Consider the following 15,902-nt stretch of genomic DNA (forward strand, 5'->3'; position numbering starts at 1 on the left):
TGGGACAGATGCGATGAAGCTCCGACCCAGGATGGAAGTAGGCTAAAATCTTCCCGGTAAGCGCACCTTGGGGTGCTATACACATTATTAGAAATGGTCTAGTCCAGGTGTGAGTTAGCCGAGAAGAGGCTAGATATAATAGGCCAAGCAGTGTTTAAAAGAATACAGTTTGTGTGTTGTTATTTCAGGGAATAAGCTAGCCAGGCGGCCAGGGATTGGGGCGGCAGAAACACAGCCCACAGCTCCTACTACAGAATGGCGCCCAACGTGGGGCTCGAACCCAGGACCCTGAGATTATGAGTCTCATGCTCTACTAACTGAGCTAGCCGGGATGATGACACCCTGCGGATTGCTTATTCAACCCCAATATGGTATGATAGACCACGCCCTCCTGAAGGGTTGCTGTGAATACCCTCAAAAAATTGCTTCGCTCAACTGCCAACTGAGATGAAACTAGCAGACAGGTTATCCCGTAAAAGACCTGAATGACAGTGGCACCATTCAGCAGGAAGCAGTTTGTAGAGAAATAACTGCGTCCATTTTCCCAAATATTGTTTTTAAATGTTCTTTTACATTTAAAGGGGGATACAATATAGGTATGAATAATTTGCATTGATATGGATTTTGCTTCAGTGATTTAAATTTAAGGTCAATTTGTTATATGTATATGTATTTCTGATATTGATTAAGGTATTGTATTGTGTAGCTCATGTAAAAATGTTATGTATATAAGCTGTTAATGAATAGTTATCTATAATAGTAAAGTTTGTAGTCATGTTAGATTTTCTAGATGTACATAGATATATTTTAGATTGACATTCTTCATATATTTCAAAGACTACAGAATATGCTATTTAATGTTTAAATAACTTAGGACTTTTCATGACAAAAAGACACTCTGCAGGCACCCACAGCTCACCTGCCCAAGGTCCTCGTTGGTGTCACCCCATGGATTTCTAGGAACCCCTCTAGAGAGAAGCCTCTTACTAACCCCAGAACGGCACCCTGAATTGAGATATCAACAGTGTGTGTGCATTAACTTATGGAGGTGTGTTTGTGTGTTTAAGACACAATAACAGCAGATGAATTATAATATTGAAATTTCTTCTTATCTTGAGAAGAATACTTGCTACAGAAACACTATCACAGTAGTTCTGAGAGTGTAGGCTGTCTCAGCATGGAGAAGTAACTGGAGAAAACCCCTTGTAGTTCAGCTCAGTGGCCCAAGAAAGATGGTTAAGGAAAGTCAATGAAATCAGGGATGGAAGTTAAAACTCAGGCTAAATAACATTCCAAATCATTTAGGCAGAACATGAGAGACTCGTGCAACAGTCACAAGATGTCTAAAATGCCTGGAACTAGAATCTTAGGGCAGGAGAAGTTGGGGAGCTGAGAGTGCATGGCAAAAACTGACAGAATCTGACAAAAGACATGTAAGTGTAACTAGCAAACATCCATGGAAACCATGAATGGGAGAAAACCCTGAGAAGTCTGCACAGAAACATAACATCTTGACAATTCTGAGAGTTAAAGACAAAGGAGAGATCTTAAATATGTCACTGTCACATGGTGATGATTAACCCACACCATTGCAGTGTGACCCCCTGACATGTTTAAGATACCTGTCAATTCTGTCTATATAATTACAGAGAAATTCACATTGCTTGCACAGATTAACTAGCAGCACGATTTACTGCTCAATCAAAGGCAAAGCAAAGAAATCATGGACATGTTGTTGAATGCTGATGATGTTGTTGCGAGCGTTTGTGGGTTTTTCTTAAAGGGAAATCATTGGACACAGAAATGCATGAAGCAGATCCTGTCTCTGCCATGTACCTGAAAGCATGAAAAAAATAAACTAAAATAGGTTTTTGTCACATACTGGTAAATTTTGCTGCTATGTCCAAATATGTGTGTTGCAGGAGCTCTTTCTGCTCCTTCAGGCTATAGCAACTGAGATAAAGGCCATTGGGGTGTGGTGTCTCTCTCTTTCAAAATGTAGTAACTGCCTTCAGCTTGCTCTTGTTGTAATAAGAGCGGCAGGGCTGCGTCCCCGGTACCCGGCCACCCGCATGGCTAGCTTATGCCCCGAAATAATTACACCGGAATCTGTATTCTTTTAATCACTGCCTGGCCGCTTAGTTCCAGCCTCTTATTGGCTAGCTCTTACATATTGATCTAACCCATTTCTAATATTATGTGTAGTACCATGAGCTGGCTTACCAGGAAAGATCTTAACCTGCGTCTGTCTGGAGTGGGAGAATCATGGCGACTCCTTACTGGGCTTCTTTCTCCCAACATTCTGTCTGTTTACTCCACCCACCTAAGGGCTGGCCTATAAATGGGCCAAGGCAGTTTCTTTATTAGTTAACCAATGACCTTCCTCCATCATTTCCCCTTTTTCTGTTTAAACAAAAAAGAAAGGCTTTAACTTTAACATAGTAAAATTACATATAACAAAATGGTTATCAAGCAAGAATTAGTTACAATATTTATATCTATTTTATCTCTTATCATAACTAAGGAAAACTATAACTATCTATTTATTCTTCAACTCCATCAAAGACTCCAGAAGGATATAATATTACCTAAGTAAACAAGAAATAAGAAAATTCTAGAAATGACAGAGACATCTCGCTGCCTGGACAGTCACCCAAAGTTCCTCTGTACCATTGGGGGATCCATCTTCAGCCTACAGGCCCACAGTTTTCAGCAGACATTTCCATGAATCAGGAAAATTCCAAAGACAGTTCAGTCACTTTCTGCTGTGTCCTGCAGAATGTCTCGTAGACTCTTTCATAAACCAGGAACCCCAAAAGACCATCTCACCTTTAGGCAAGTTCAGCAGTCCTCTTTCTGCGGGTTCTTTGTGTCCTGTTTATGCAACAGTCCAGGCAAGAACAGTTTCTTGCCCAAATGGCTATCAAACTCCATAAGGAGCCTCTTCGATGCCCATCATCCCCTTGAAGTAGATTGGTGCTGCCAGGAGCAGACGTGTCTCATTGTCATGAAAAACCCTAAGTCATTAAAACATTAAATACCATATTCTGTAGCCTTTGAAACATATGAAGAATGCCTATCTGAAATATATCTATGCACATCTAGAAAATCTAACTAACATGACAACAAGCTTGACTATTATTTATGATTATCCATTAGCAACCTATATTTCCTAATTATACATTACATTTTTAAATGAACTACACAATCACAATACCTTAATCAAGATCAGAAATACATATACATATAACAAAATTGACCTTAAAATCTATACAAATGCAAATTATTCATATCTATATCATATCCCCCTTTAAATGTAAAAGAATATTTATAAACCATATTTGGGAACATGGGCACAGTTTTTCTCTCCAAACTGCTTCCTGCTGAATGGGGGCGCTGTATTCAGATCTTTCATGGTGTAACCTGTGTGTCAGGGTCATCTCGGTAGGCAGTTGAGTGAATTAATTTTCTGAAGGTGTTCACAGCAACCTTTCAGGAGGGCGTGGTCTATCATACCATATTGGGATAGACGCAATCCACAGAGTCTCATCCTCTGTGAAAACAAAAGAAGACCCTCTCCAAAGCATCATATCCTTAGACCCAAATTTTGAAATCATAATACCCTTATATCCATTCTGGTTTAGCTTGGCAGCCCATGTAATGAAATGTCTCTCTGTACTTAGCTCCTTCACAGTCAAAAATTTTAAAGAAAACACAATAATATAAAGAATCCAGACTCTGTGAATTTTCCATTTTTACATGGCTTATTTTTCTTTATTTCTTTTAATCTACAACTATCTGTACTCTGTCTTTTTAAAGAATTTACCCTTTTTTTTAAATCATTAACTTTATTTCTATATTTGTTTTTTCTCTGTCGCAAGCCTACGTACAGTCACCAACACTGTGGTCTTTTATGTCTGAATCTGTTTTATTGTGAATCTCTAATTTTTTTACTAGCCAGGAGCATTTCTTAAAATGTTAAGCACTTCTTAAAAACTTAAGTTGCAACATGTACAAGTAATACGGTACCAACTGTGTCCTGCCCAGTCTAAACCTTAACTGAGCTGTTATTATGGTAATTACGGTAGTTTCTGCCTGAGAACAGCACAGTTCAACATGGCGGAGTTGAGCCACTCCTGCCTCAGAGCCATTTGGTGCCCCTGAGCCACACACAGTTCCAGGCACACAGCAGTCCACATTGCCATCAAGCAAGTCGTAGCACTTTACTACAAATGCTCCATTCAAAAGCTCTGTCTCCTGCAGGAGCCAGACAGAGATTGGGATGACGGCACAGCCCAGAAAGCCAGCATTTTAAAACAGCCAGTTTTTTCCTGCTGCTGAGTCAGGACAATTTCTTTGTGGCACAACAAAAAGCTGTCTTAAATTCTCTCTCTCTCTCCTTTTCAATCCCTCTCAGGTTTTATGTGGAGTTCATTAGCACGTTGGGTGCCACTCTGTTGTAATAAGAGCAGCAGGGTTGCGTCCCCGGTACCTGGCCACCTGCATGGCTAGCTTATGCCCCGAAATAATTACACCAGAATCTGTATTCTTTTAATCACTGCCTGGCCCCTTAGTTCCAGCCTCTTATTGGCTAGCTCTTACATATTGATCTAACCCATTTCTAATATTCTGTGTAGTACCATGAGCTGGATTACCAGGAAAGATCTTAACCTGCATCTGTCTGGAGTGGGAGAATCATGGCGACTCCTTACTGGGCTTCTTTCTCCCAACATTCTGTCTGTTTACTCCACCGCCTAAGGGCTGGCCTATAAATGGGCCAAGGCAGTTTCTTTATTAGTTAACCAATGACCTTCCTCCATCAAGCTCTCATGCATCCACCTCCACATCCAGCTACTAGGCTCCTCTCCTCATCCTGCAAAAGGCTGTTGTCTGGCATGGCAATCTGTAAGGTTTGGCCTTAAAAGAAATAACCATTTTATGAATCATAATTCTAAACTGGTGTGGGAGATTGTTTGTGACTTACACCTTCCTATGTGATGGGAGCAACCAGGGTGTGGAGGGGGTTCTTACAGTTCATGTTGAAGAAGCCATGGCAGCAGAAGTAGGAGGCCTCTCGTTCTCTCTAAGGAAATCATTAAACATTGGGGACCAGTGAAAGGATGCCCTGAAACATCAAGGCTTGAGCTTTCAGACCGCAATTCCTCCAGCTAGGTTCTGGGTCTCCACAACCTACAAAACCTCCTGAGGACCAAGTATTAAGAACCAGAAGCCTGTGTGGGCCATATCACATAAAATCGTAGTGAGTACACCAATCGTTTTTTTTAATGTACATCCTTTTGTCCCTCCAGAAACATTTGTATTTCCAATAAAGATAACTTGCTGCCTCTTTGGGGTCCTGAAATTGCTCTAAGCTGATGGTGGGGCATTCTTACATACCTTGCTGTGTTGTTATGAGACCTTAACGGGACAGCATTTGTTTCAGAAATCAAAGGCAGTTAGGTTCAAACCTGTGTTTAGCAGTGTGCTGGACACTTGGGTTGCCTATAGCTAATCTATGGAAAGATGGATTTCCTAAGAAGGGTGGCAGCACACATGGAGGCATGTAGTCTTTCCTTTTCAAATGACCCATTTTGTGGCCTTACATCAGGCTCCTCTATTCTCCTCATCTTGGTTTCTTTACCAGATTAGGACAAATATTAAAACTCAATGTCCTGGACGTGAACACTGAATGAGTTATCTATGTGAGATCACAGTGACAGAGCTCATGGGAATCTGACTCATTGTACAGGCTTGCCAGGCATCAATCTGTAATCTGCCTAACTCTACTGCACAAGTGTTGTCACGGTTGCTCCTCTGTTCCTCCTCATATGGTCTCCATCTACAGAGAACTCAGAAAAATCCACCCCTGAGAGGGAAAGTTCTTTACAAATGAAAGTTTCTAGAACAGAAGAGACATAGTAAATTTATCTTGGCAACCTGTAGACACAAGACATGGGGAAATGGAAGAAGGGATTGAAGAAGATATAGACATGGAGGAATGGATAAATTCAATCATTCATTGGATAAGTGAGTGATCCAATGAAAGAGATGGCTAATAGGATAAAATGTGCTGCATGCCCTCTGAAAGTCAGTCCAAATTGAGGGTAGATAAGGTTATCCACTAAGGAGGAAGCTTAGTCCATTTTGCCTTCTTTGTGCTCTAGACCCACACAGGAGAGTGATGATGATGTTGAGGAGAAGAAGGGGCAAGGGTACCAGCATGCCCTGGTGCAAGTTTTCACCCACATTGTAGCCAAATCACCTGACCTGGCACAGGTGACCTACATGCTGGGCCCTGAATGGCAGTTTGACACCTACAACCTTACTAACCAAGTTTTTGAAGATGAAGGAACCAAAACTGCCCTGTTAAAGATGTTAGGATCCTTGCATGATGGGAGTCAGGCATCAATATCATACTGGTATCCTCGGGTCTGATGGGTTTGTGGGGTCTTTGCCACACTTCACCTAACATCACTGATTCCCTAGGTAATTGATTTTATGGAGCTCGGTGCATTCATCATATCTGTGCATGTCACACACCAATGTGATTCAATGTACTACTAGTTTAGCCTGGGTGCGCGTGAGTCTGTTTGTGAGTTTTATAGCCCAAATCCCACAGAACATGATCAATGACAAGGGAACAGTGTTTTACAGTTAAGGCAGGCGAATTGTTTCAATGAACTCACAGGGGTTGAATGGCATGCATAAGACCTGTGAGAGTGCAAGACAGAAAGAATCCAGGCATGACAAAATAGGTAGCAGATCAAGCCTGGCAAAAGTAAGTAGGTAGCCTGAGGTCCACCCCATTGCAGAAGAGCCACTGAGAGGAAACACTTTTCTTTAGGCAGGAGGATCCGGGTCACTCAACATGCTCCAGTGGAGTTAATATACGCAGTGACTTCCAGAAGGTATGAATTAAATCATTAATCAAATGAAACCCAATTTTCTTTGCTTCTGAGTACACATTTGTGACCCTTCATTATCACTCTCTATCCTCTTAAGTCCCAACACCTCGATGTCACATCTTTCCATATGACATGTTTTTCCCTCACGCATTATCCCTCTCTGAGATCCTACATCTTTTTGGCCACTCTCCTCTGTTTCTTAAACAGCCATCTTGTCCTCTTCCACACACTGCATCTCCTTTTGTCATTCCCTCTCCTAGGGGAAAAGACGATAAGTCCTGTTTTGTTTTGAGGCCTGTCTTTCTGTGATGTCCCATCCACCAGAAACTCCATCATTGACCAAACAACATAACACCTTCACAAATTTTATTTTTAGAGCAAAAAAAAAATTCCATTGGGAAAGATACCAGGATTAATAGAAGACCTGAGGTATTTCTGAAAAAAAGAGTTCCCCAAACACAGTTTTAAGTCTGACACCCAAAATTTGTGAATTTCATTTTAACACATCTTCATCAAATCATAGACATAGATATGGAAGTCATTATCAAACTTGATGAAATGCACGGAAGGTTTGGTGGGAACTTGGTAAATAATTTACCTATCTTTTGGGTTCCATCTTTTTCGTTGTGCTGCACGCTTTTGCCTGCCAAGGAATCCCTGCCTAATTCCAAATTCACCCCTATTGGAGGACATCCTGGCATAATGTGGAGGTTGCTTTCAATGTAGTCATCTAGAGGGTGGTAAAGGTACACAACTGGATCTTTCTTGTAGGTAATGTAGAAACAGGTCTTCATGGTCTGCACCTCATCTTGGACCACCCCAGTCCACTCCTCCATAGAGCCTGGCATGATGTGGAGGTTGCCTTCAAGGTAGTCAACCAGGAGGTGGTAAACTTACAAGACCGGATCTTTCTTGTAGGTAATATAGAACCAGGTCTTCATGATTGGCACCTCCTCTAGGACCATCCCCTTCCAGTCATCCTTAGAGCCATTTGTGCCCTCAAATGTATGTTTCACTGCTCTGCCAACTATGGTGTTTGAGAGATGAGTGTCTGTCTCCTGAGGAAATGGTATGTTGTTAGGCAGGAACTTAAGGTTTAAAATCCTTTCATCACTGTGAAGCTCCAATCCATAGACACAATCTGTCCCATCATATTTCAACAAATAGAGAGGGATTTGTTGGCAGTTGATCTAGAATGATGGCTTTCCACTGGGTGACTGGTTCATTAGCTTCCTTCCAGCCATGAGAAATTCTGCGGCCGACAATATTCTCCAGGGCCTCAAAAGGCCTACTCAGTTTTGGCATCTGGAGAGATGACCCATTCCTCTTCTGGACAGGTGGCATGCATTTCATACTAAGAGGCATCTTCATCATGGCTGTAGACTTACTGAGATAGGCCACTGACCTCTTGGTCCGCTGTTTCTTGGCTATCTTTCTGTGCTTGGGCTCCATAGCTGCCCACTCTCTAGGTTGAAAGAACTTTCCTTCTGTTTAATTCAGAAACAAAGTCTTGGCCTCAACCATGAGTGTCTGCAAGGATAACAAGCGGAGTCTATGAGGTCAAGGCTCTTTTCTGGAAGAACTGTGGTGCAGGAGACAAAGATATTGATCAAAAGGTTTGCATACCTAACTGTCATTTTCTCTTAAGAAATAAATAGGACAATTTGCAAATTTTTCTCTACAGCTCAGTATATCAATCTCAGAGACACATTCCTGCTGCCCAAAGGCAAATGACCTCTGCTGAGAAACCTACTTTCTGACTGACTAAGTCAATGAGAGGAGAAGGTATGCTTATCCCCGAAACGAGTAAGAAAAATCTGAACAGATAACAAAGAATTCGAAGGACATCCACACGTCTCCTTCGACATCAAGCTAATAGGTAGGGGGCTCAATCCAAGAGAGCCTGCCCAAGGTCATGGCACTCCAATCCACTGGCTCTCTGTATTGGGTCTCCTGATCCAGACCCAGGTATATTACATAAAGCCATTCTGTGTCTTCATTGTGGAAGTGAGTACTGTGAGACCCACTTCAACCTGAAAGACTCATTATTCTGGGCAACAGCAGCCATTGAGAAATAATTAGTATCTTTTAAAACACCTATGGACAAAGAGGAGCTTTGCCATTTTAGTGGATTGATGAATTTGATATTGTTAGCAAAGATAAAGTGGGAAGAATAGCTGGCATTCACCATCCCCACAGCTATCAATTATAGGAGCTGGTAACAACAGAAATGGTGAACCCGCAGGACATTTGAAGGAAAACTTTTTTGTACGATAGAGGTCTTAGTTGCTTTGGAAACATATTTACCAAAAGAAAATGTCCTACCTCTCCAGATTCCATCTTCCGGAAATGTTCAGGTGCAAAAAGCCTGTTGAACAGTTGTGGAGACCAGGAGCTGAACTGTCCTCCTCAGCCACTGTGAGGATAATAAACCCACCTTCATGGAAGACTAGTGCTTTGAGTGGAATAGAGTTGCTACCCAATGAATCAAGGCTTTGTGACATCACCAAGGCTCTACTTATGTCAGAAATCCCCTCACAAGCTTGTTACTTCCCTATTTACCCACAGAAACATCCAGGATTCAGCTCCTCAAAAGATGTATACAGCCACCAGGGGACCCAAAATAAGCCCCCACTCATCTTCCCAATTACTCAAGTCACACTCTTGCCCAAGCAACTCAGTCCCTGTATCTTATTTTTCTGAAAAAGTTTTTGGTGTCTGAGTCAACAACTCACACGAAAGTTTTTTTTCTTAGATCCCATCTTTCCATTGGTTATCTTCTATTGATTTTTTCTTCCTTCATAAATAATAAATTTCAAATTTCCACTTCCTTTCCTTCTCCCCCTAACTACTCACGCAACCACCAATCCTCTCCACTCCAAATCCAGTCCTAATACAGGGCAGGGTACCTTGACCTGTTGGAATCCCATGCCCCCCCTCCATCCAGATTGAGGAAGGTATGCATCTATATATAATGCTTCCACTTTGATCCCATGCTCTGTCAGTCCCAGCACAGCTGGTTTTGTTGACCTCCCATTAGCTCAGACACAGTGTCTCAGTGGGTGGACCAAGCCCTTGTATTCCTTAGTTCTTTGCTCTTATTCTCTCCCATTCAGCTCTTCAACTGGAGCTTGGAAGCTCAGTCTAGTTTTCTGATGTGGGTCCCTGTCTATATCTCCATCCTTTTCTGTACATCAGTTCTATGGTGATATTCAAGATAGTCATCAGTCTGATTATGGGACAATACACGCATAGTTTCTAGGGACATGGCACAGTGCAGGCACCCACAGCTCACCTGCCCAAGGTCCTCGTTGGGGTCACCCCAAGGCTTTCTGGGAACCCCTCTAGAGATCAGATCTTGTCTCCTGAAAGACTGAAAACAATAAACTAAAATAGGTTTTTGTCACATACTGGTAAATTTTGCTGCTATTTCCAAATAGGTGTGTTGCAGTAGCCCCTTAAAAGAAATAACCATTTTATGAATCATAATTCTAAACTGGTATGGTAGATTGCTTTTGACTTACACATTTTTATTTGATGAAAACAACCCGGGTGTGGAGGAAGTTCTCACTGTTCATGTTGCAGAAGCCATGGCAGCAGGAGTTGGAGGCTTCTCGTTCTCTGTAAGGAAATCAGTAAACATTGGGGACCAATGAAAGATGCCCTGATACATCAAGGCTAATCCTTTCAGACACCAATTCCTCCAGCAAGGTTCTGGTTCTCCACAACCTCAAAAACTTCCTGAGGAGCAAGTATTCAGAACCAAAATCCTGTGTGCGTCATATCACATACAATCGTAGTGAGTACACCAATCTGTTTTTTAATGTACATCATTTTGTCCCTGCAGAAACATTTTTATTTCCTATAAAGATAACTTGCTGCCTCTTTGGGTTCCTGAAATTCCTCTAAGGGGGTGTGTGGGGCATTCTTACATACCTTGCTGTGTTGTTATGAGACATTGATGGGACAGCAATTGTTCCAGAAATCAAAAGCAGTTAGGTTTAAACTGTGGTTTGTAGTGCGCTGGACACTTGGGTTGTGTATAGCTAATCTATGGAAGGATGGATTTGCTAATACAGGTTGGAAGCACACGTGGAGGCAGGCAGTCTTACTTTTCAAATGATCCATTTTGAGGCCTTACATCAGGCTCCTCTATTCTCCTCATCTTTTTTCTTTATCAGATTAGGACAAAAATTAAAACTCAATGTCCTGGATGTGAACACTGAATAGGTTATCTATGTGAGATCACAGTGACAGAGCTCATCTAAATCTGACTCATTGCAGGATATGAGATTTAGCCAGTAACGGCTAGAGCTAATGGACCAAGCAATGTTTAAAAGAATACAGTGTGTGTGTCGTTATTTTGGGGCATGAGCTAGCCAGGCAGCCATGAGCCCGGCTGTGTTAAGAGGCCCGCAGCTCAACACTACAATACACAAGTCCTCCCCCTGTCACTCTGCATCAATGGGTATTTACAGTTTGGATGAAGAGTTCTCCTGGGCATCCCCCCTCAGCTCCTCTGACTCAGTCTTCAACCGCACCAGTTTCACTCAGCCTCAAGAGATCACCCATGAACAAGAAGGAGACAATTACCAAGAGGGAAAAAGTATACCACAAAGTACACTTCCCAGTGGATCAAAGTTGATGTTGTTCAAATACATCTCAGGCTAGAGTATTGCTCAGCACTGGACACTGGTGGCAAATGCTTGTAATCCTAGCACTTGAGAGACTGAGGGGAAAGGATCCTGAGTCCCAGGCCAGCATGGGCTGCATATTAAGTTCAAATATAGACCTCAGAAAAACTTTAAGATATACAAATAATAAACATATAAAGTACTTCTCAGGAGAGGAAGCCCAAAGAGCATTAAGTACCTGAATAGACCTCTTAGGAAACGGCAATAAGAAACAAAATAGAATTGAAAAGATATTTCTGCTGGAAAACACCATACTGGACCTCAAACCTGAGTCTGGTAGGAAACTCAGACAACGCCCTCATTTTCTCTGGCTTATCACTCCCAATACTAAATAGGCAAACTTGGCATACACCTGGTCCCTCAACAAGGGCAGTTTTCTGAAGAGACAGAGACAGAGAAAATGTGTGCAAAACATCCTTCCATACTCCAACTGCAAACATTCTCATGAACCACTAAAAGAAATAGGCGTTTTCTGTGGTTCTTCAGAATGAGGGAGGAAGTCTATTCCCTTATTCCAGTGAAAATATAAGAGGGCTCAAAAGGCAAAGGTTTTTGCCACCAAGGCGTGGCAACCTGAGTTTGATCCCTGTAACTTGCATAAAGTAGAAGAAAACCAACACCATAAAAATGTCTCCTGAGTCCTCAGGGTTCCTGCTTCATGAAATGTTCCAGACATTCTGCAGGACACAGAAGAAAGTGACTGACAAACTGCCCATAGAGGCAAAACAGCCTTTCAAATTCACTGCTTCATGGAAAAGTCTGCCAGATACTATGGGCCTGTAGGCTGAAGAAGGATTTCCTGATGTTACAGAAGAAATTTGGGTTACTGTCCAGGCAGCAATATATCTCTGTCAAGTTTTAGAAGTTGCTTATAATGCTTATAATATATATTTCTTTTCTCTAGTAGTCTCTGAATCTGCTTTGCTGTTTCTTAATCATATAATATTGAGCAATTTGGGTCCTAAAATAGTATTTTGATTAATGTGGTGGTTTGAAAGAGAATGGTCCCATAAAAGCTCCTATATTTAAATGCTTGATCCCTAGTTGGTGGAACCATTTTGAGAAAGATTAGATGTGACCTCGTTGGACAGGTGTTTCACAGGATGTGGACTTTGAGATTTCAGAAGCCTAAGACAGGTCCAGCCCCCCCGTCTACCAACTCTGCTACCAACTTGTAAATCAGGTTAAAACTCCCAGCTACTCTCCAGTGTCATGCCTGTGTGCTGCCATGCCCTATGATGTGATGGTCATGGACTCACTCTCTGACCATGAGCAAGCCCCCAATTAAATGTTTTCTTTTATAAGCTGCCTTCATCATGGTGTCTCTTTACAATAGAAAAGTAACTATGATAACGTTGTTACATGGTATTGCTGTGACAGGACTGGTCAAGCTGCTTGTTAGAGGAATGTTGACTTGGGAACTTTGCATGAGGGAAGTGGTTGAATGTTTTAAGTGGGGCTTAAAAATGCTACAAGAGCTTTGAAGATGGTAGTACTGAGAGCAATGTTGATTATAGAGGCCCAGTTCAAGAAGTTTCAGGGTGAAACAGTATTAGAAACTGGAATAAAGTGAATCCAAAGAAAAACATATAGATCCTCCTGGAAACTAGAAGCAGACAAGAGCACTGGGCAAAAGTTGGGAACGTGGGGATGGGGTGGGTTGAAGGGGAGGGGGGAGAGAGAAGGGAGAAGGGAAGAATTAGAGAGAGCTTGGGAGAGTGGGATGGTTGCGATGGAGGAAGGGTGGATATGGGAGCAGAGAAGACGATATCTTAATTAAGGGAGCCATTTTAGGGTTGGCAAGAAACTTGGCTCTAGAAGGATTCTCAGGTGTCCACGGGGATATCTCCAGCTAGATCCTTGGGCAGTAGATGAGATGGTGCCTGAACTGGCCTTGTCCCATACTCACACTGATGATTATCTTGAATATCACCATAGAACCTTCATGGAGATAGAGACAGAGACCCACAGCAGAGCATTAGACTGAGCTCCTAAGATCCAGTTGAAGAGCAGAAGGAGGGAGAAGATGAGTAAGGACATCAGGACCAGGAAGGGTTGGTCCACCCACTGAGACAGTGTGCCTGAGCTAAATCCAGCTGGAGGCATGGGGGCTGACTGAGAAGCCAATGATAATGGCACTGAGATTTGTCTCTACTGCATATACTGTCTTTTGGGGATCCTAGTCTGTTTGAATGCACACATTCCTAGGCCTGGATGGAGCAGGGAGGGCCTTCCCAAAGGGCAGGGTACCCTGCACTCTTAGGATTGGCAGAGAAGGGGAAGAGTGAGTGGGGGAGTAGGAGGGAAATGGGAGGAGGGGAGGAAGTGCAAATTTTGAATGGTATTATTTATAAAAAATAAAAAAAATTAAAAAGAAACTGGAATAAAGACAATTCTTGTAATGTTTTAGCCAACAATGTGGCTGCTTTTGGCCCTTGTCCTAAGAACCTGCTTGAGGCTAAATTGAAGAGTTTTGGAACAATATTATTGGCAGAGATTTCATTCAACACAGTATTGACTCATGGTTATTAGTAATCATTATTAATGCAGCTCTAAAATGAAAAACTGCTAAGCAAGTGTTCTACCACTGAGCTAAAACCCCAACTACTGGCTCCAAAGCTACAAAGAAACACTGTCCCCTCCCCCCAAAAAAAGGAAGGAAGGAAGAAAGAAAGAAAGAAGGAAAGAAAGAAAGAAAGAAAAGTGCAAACCGAGCAAAGAGAAATACAAATGCACAATCTAAGGAGAAAAAGGAAGAACAGGAAATAAAATGCCTACACCTAGGTTTGTGCTGAAAGAGGTACAGAGAAATGGAATGAAGGTAAAGATCCCACCTAGATAACCATGAAACATGTAAAAAGAAAATCCCTAGAGAATCTACTCCAAAAACAAAGTAAAGCTTATTCAACGAAGGAAAACACCAAGAGTTCAAAGTTTATACAAATGGAATCCAATGAGAGAGCCATATTCCATCCAAAATGTACAACAATACTTGCCTGAATTTAGAATCCAAAATACTGGAGTTAAGAGGTTGTGAAATCTTCCTCATTAGTTCAGAGAAAAATGTTACAGCCCTGATGGCATGTGGCTTGAAGGCCCATAGAGGCCATCATATAAAGCTGAGAAAAAGAAGCTTGGATTTGTACTAAAGATCCAAGATGTTGGAGACTCCAGAGTCACAGTGATGCACTAACCCTCTGAAACTGTAAAATGCTTTCTTTTATAAATTAGCTTGGTATCGTGCTATCTCTCTCTGTCTCTCTCTCTCTCTTTCTCTCCCCCCACCCTGTGTGTGGAAATAAATGTAAAAAACTTCTAGTTCTTTAATTTATTACCAACATAGTAAAGATTACCGTTTAACTTTTTGTAAAACAATGTACTCAAGGTGGGGCTGAGAAGATAGCTTTGCACTGAGTACTTGCTGCTCTTCTAGGAGACCTGGGTTTGGATCACAGCAGCCCCATGAGTAAGTTCATGGACATGTAACACCAGTTCCAGGATATCTGAACTCTTCTCACCATGCCAAAAGACACCAGCACACACCTGGTACTTACTCAAGACACACATACAAATAAAATAAATCTTTTTTAGAATAATCTTTTTAAAAAATAATAAAGGCTATCCTCCTGCAACTTGGGATGGACTTTAAAACACAGCTTGCTCCAATACTGAGGGGACTTAAGAGGTGAGTGAACAGTCACATGGCAGGACGCCCCACTCTCTAGGACCTCCCCAGTCGGACAAATCTCCAGGCCCCTCCCTAACTCCCTCAGCTTTTCTTGCCAGCCAGCAGGGAGTTTCCTGTGGCTAGGATCCCCTCAAACCCAATCCCACCCATGGGACATCCCCCAAGGTACTAGCCACACGCTGCCTAAGAGCTGAAAGCTTGCTATAATACTGAGGGGACCAAGAGCTTGCTACAACACTGAGGGGATTAAGAGAGCACCAAGAGAACACAATAGGAAAGAAGACAGAGAGAGCAGGCGTATAGAGACCTCAGAAGCTTCTGAGACAGACAGGGACAGTAAAGCATATCAAGAAAAACTCCCAAACACTCAGACAGCCACTTCAAGGACTGGACCAAGACATAAAAACACTGCAGGCCTCATTTGAAGGACTAGATGGGTAGGCGCCAAAGTAAGAATCCCTCCAACAACCTAAAAAGCAACATGGTAACACCAGAAACCAGTGGTCACACAACAGGAAGACTTGATAATCCTAACCCAAAAGAAGTAGAAGAAAACAACTTTAAACTCTTCAACTGGACTTTCGGAGCTCAGTCCAGTGCTCCAATGTGGATCTC

At 42.1% G+C, this 15,902-nt stretch overlaps 1 non-coding gene across 1 annotated transcript; it reads right to left on the reverse strand.

Moving 5' to 3' along the window:
- Positions 1-259: 259 nt before the first annotated feature.
- Positions 260-332, reverse strand: Trnam-cau (transfer RNA methionine (anticodon CAU)). The gene has a single exon. It is a non-coding gene; the product is annotated as a tRNA-Met (tRNA).
- Positions 333-15,902: the final 15,570 nt, after the last annotated feature.

This window comes from Chionomys nivalis, unplaced genomic scaffold (genome assembly GCF_950005125.1).
Source record: "Chionomys nivalis unplaced genomic scaffold, mChiNiv1.1 scaffold_68, whole genome shotgun sequence".
Lineage (NCBI taxonomy): Eukaryota > Metazoa > Chordata > Mammalia > Rodentia > Cricetidae > Chionomys > Chionomys nivalis.